Here is a 3,934-nt window from a genome sequence, read left to right as displayed (position 1 = left end):
TACCGGGCGCTGACCTGGGCGAGCGGCTCCGGCCTGCCCTTCCTGACTGCTGCCACCTGAGACTCTCCGTGACCTGAACTGTTTGGTCACGCAGAGTGGTCGAACAGGCCTCTGCGAGCGCTCTTCTCGGAGCTGTTATGACGATGCAGCGATTGCCACTTAGGAAACAGCCTGTGTCGCAATAACTTTCAAAACGAGGTGCGCACTCGAAGCAGCAGCCAAAGCCGCTTCCTCCTCGGTGGTGCTGACGCCCAGGCCACAGCCGCCACTGCCGCTGACTCTCGCCAGCCCGTTACTGGGACTAGACCTTAGGTCCCCCCAGGGACAGCCAGGCCGGGACCCAGTGCAGGAAACCGCAGTGTTCAGGCCGGGCTGTGGTCCCCGAGTGGAGGGACCGGCCGGCAGAGGGCCACCCTCTCCCCTGCAGGCTTGCGCTGCCCTCAGGCCAGGAAGGAGGTGGCACAGGCACAGCCCGAGTTATTGGGAAAGAGCGTAGGTTTCCCAGGTTTGTTTTATTCCTGGTGCGACCCTGAGCCCCGCGGTGCCTGGGAGGCCCAGCAGCCCCGCTCCTTCCCCTCCCCCGCAGGGAAGCCTTTGCCAGTGTTGTAACGTACCCCGCGAATCACACAAGGACGCCTCAAGAAGTCAAATTAAGGAGTCACATTTATTGCAAATCCAGGACCACGAGGGGCATTCGCTCTCCCAGACCTCGAAGAGCCCTCCCAGCCCCAGCCCCAGATTTGTAGGCAGAGATCACAAAGGTATTGATTACATCCCAGGGTTGGAATGAGGGACCTGGTTTGCACAAAGCAGTTATAGAAGCGAAATTGAGCCGATCAGTTATCTACAAAGATTAATTATAGTTTTGGGTCTTCAGACCACTGAGTCGACAGAAGCACATTATCTAGCGCCCCGGGGTCTTGGGACCCCTGAGTCAACGGGAGCGCATTATCTGTGGCCACCGAGGCCATTTAGGATAATTGTGCTGTCCTGTTCCCAGGTCCGGAGGAATGTGCTTTCTAAAACCGGTATGACCACAACCAGTGGGTATTCACGTTACAATCAATAGGGTATTCAATCGAATGGGATGACTTATACAATTCAGAAAATCAAAGTAACTTTTCTATAGTTAAACAAAGCAAGTACGTACAGAAGCCAAACAGCAGGGTTAAAGTTACTACAGCTTCAATCGGAGATGATTGCTACCACACTCCACCTGCAGGAGCCAGGAGGGCTGGCACCTCGGAGCTGCTCTACGTTCGCTTGCTTTTCTGGGCTCCCTGGCCGCACCACCGGCATGGCCCTGGGCTTTGGGCGGAGCTGCAGGGCGTGCACAGAAGCTTCACCTGCATCCCTCCGGCAGCCAAGGCCCCGAGAGGCCTCCCGGCCTCCTCGTGAGCCCCGTTCCCGGGGCCTGTCCGGGTCCACGAGATGGAACAGGAGCCACCCACTCACAAGCCTGGAGTTCTGCCAGGTCTGCATGGTCCCTGCTCGTGCTGCAGGCCTGGCGGCCCTGCCTGCCTTGGGGGCCTCCCAAAGCAGCCGGGGATCAGGGAGCGCCTTGAGTGGGACGGGCAGCCCTCCTGCGCGGCCACATTTCTGTGCAAAAGGAGAGGGTTGCCTCACTGACAGCTGTCCTCCTGCCAAGAGGAGCAGAGAGCAGCGTGGCCGTGTGGCCTGGCGGAGCACGGCGTGCGTGCGTGAGGACCCGGTCCCGCTGGGCGGCTCAGGCCCCACTGACCCGGGGCAGCCCAGGGCCCCGTCTGGAAGTGTATCTTTGGTGAACTTTACCTCGTTCCGTGTTTAGGCTTAGATCTCCGAGTCACTGATCAGAAAGGGGTTTCAGGATGAGGAGACCTGGTGTTGAACTCGGTGTGCGGGTTCCTGTGGAAGCAGAGGCCTCAGCAGAAACCTGAACGTGGGGTGGTGGCCCCAAGGGGGAACCCCGGGCAGCCAGGCCTGGCTGGGGAGGCCTGGTCTTGGGTCCTGCCCAGCCCCAGCCCAGGGAAGGCTCTGCAGAGCCAGGGCAGGCATGGGTTCATGTCCCCCACCCTCAGCAGCCCAGCAGCCACCAGGGAGCTGGGACCGGAGTAGCTTCTGACAGGACACCGGGCACTCCCCCTCCCCCTCCCAGCAGATCCAGGGGCCTGCCCAGGCCACACACTGGGCTCGGTCAGCCCTGGGCTCAGAGCTGGGGGCATAGGCATCCAGGGAGGAAGCAGGGACAGCCCTGGGCTGGCCATCCCCCAGGGCCAGTTCAGAACCAGGGCCCTGAGAGGCACCTGGGCCGGGCTGGCAGAACAGGTCCTGCAAGAGGAGCAGGCAGATGGCAGTGGGGCAAGTTACTGTCTGAGCGGGGCCAGCTCTGATGACTCAGGTGGAGGCCACATGGTGGCCACACGCGTGTGCTGAGGGGCTGACACCCGAGACCCCCTTTCTCCTCCTGTGGCTCAGAGCTCCCCCCCTACACCCCCAGCATCACGGGGAGTCAGCCCCCCACACAGAAGCAGCGCGTCTGGGCCGGGCCGACCCTGCTCCTCGCCTCACTTTCCCCATTAGTGCCCACAGTGGCTCCGGGTGAACTGAGGCCAGGCCCTTGTGTTGGGGGGAAGGTTCCGTGTCTCCGTGGTCAGAGTCCTGACCCCTTCCCTTCCACTGGCAGTGCCTTCCAGAAGGAAACCAAGCAGGCAGAGGTCAGAGGTCGGTGCCCTGGTGAGGCCAGGAGAGGGGGTGGAGGGTCTGTGTGCAGATATCATCCATGGACTTGTGTCCTCTGCCTCCAGGACTAGGCGTTCGGCCGGGCAGCAGGAGGGTTAGGGCTCTGGGCACGCCTGGCAGGCCGCTGCTCACAGGCCAGCGGCTCACCCTGGGCTGCCTTCCAGCCCCATGCCAGCCCTGCCCTCTCCCCCCACTGCCTGCTGCCCAGCTGGCCCTCCTCATCCTCAAGCCTCACCTGTGCCACCTGCGGCCACGTGTTGGGCAGTCCCTCAGACCTCACGCCACAGCGGCCACACGGCAGCCCCACCTGCCCCCGTAAGGCAGGGCCAGGCCTGAGCTCCTGAGGGCTGCTTTCTCATCGCATCTTGTTTTACAGAAGAAATACATTCTTAGTTCCAAAATGGAAGTGGGGAGGATAAAGTTCGCGGCTGCTGGGCAATGGGAGGTGGACATCCGGCCCGCAAGGCCCATGGGCAGGGGGATGTGCCAGCGGGGAGTAAGCCAGCCATCAGCCTCTCGCCCCACCCCCACCCGGGCCCGTTGGGAAGTGGTGATGACCGGAGATGGAGTGTTCCGAGTGCCCAGTGGAGGGGCAGGCCCAGGCTCCTCCGCCGGACACCAGGGTGGGCCCTGAGGGTCGCTGCAGAGGGCTCTGCCCTGCGCGGGCTCAACGTAACAGGCCTCCTTGTTTCCCTCCACCTGCAGAGCTCACAGCGCCTCCAGCCGCTGACGGCCCACCGCGCTCTGCTGGGAGCCCCGTGGGGCCGCGCACCACCTTCGCCATCAAAGGGATGAAGATAGAAGCCCAGGCCAAGGCCAACCCCACCAGACCCTCCAGGGCTCACCCTGCAAAACCTAAAGGCTGCCAGCAGCACCCCAAGATCCGGAACTACAACGTCAAAGACTAACTTCCTCAGCTCCCCCTCCCCCCCTCCTAGTGGGTTTGGGGGCCTGTGTCTTCATCTCCAGAGAAGAGGTATGTGTGTGTGAGGCGTGTGCACGGGGGGTACTGTGAGCTGCAGCTCATGCTCCCCAATGCTGCTGGGGTGCCTCACAGGCCTAGCGAGGAGCCCATTAAATCCACGCCTCCCCCTCCTGCTGGCCCCAGAGTTGTTTATCTTCCTACTTGGTACAGGGCATCACCTGTGTCATCGCCCACAGCCGCCCACCTCACGCTGCTGGAGCGCAGAGCATGGGATGCCCACCCGCAACTCGC

General features: G+C 62.4%; 1 protein-coding gene across 1 annotated transcript in view; it reads left to right on the top strand.

The window, feature by feature from the left end:
- Positions 1-3,934, top strand: part of FASN (fatty acid synthase) — a 54,054-nt gene that overhangs the window by 6,674 nt on the left and 43,446 nt on the right. The window contains 1 exon segment of the mRNA XM_015559883.1: positions 3,424-3,694. The gene's annotated coding sequence lies outside the window, so the exon portion shown is untranslated.

The sequence above is a fragment of the Myotis davidii genome, unplaced genomic scaffold, assembly GCF_000327345.1.
Source record: "Myotis davidii unplaced genomic scaffold, ASM32734v1 scaffold211, whole genome shotgun sequence".
In the NCBI taxonomy this organism is placed as follows: Eukaryota; Metazoa; Chordata; class Mammalia; order Chiroptera; family Vespertilionidae; genus Myotis; species Myotis davidii.
This window is presented reverse-complemented; position numbering and strand designations above follow the sequence as displayed.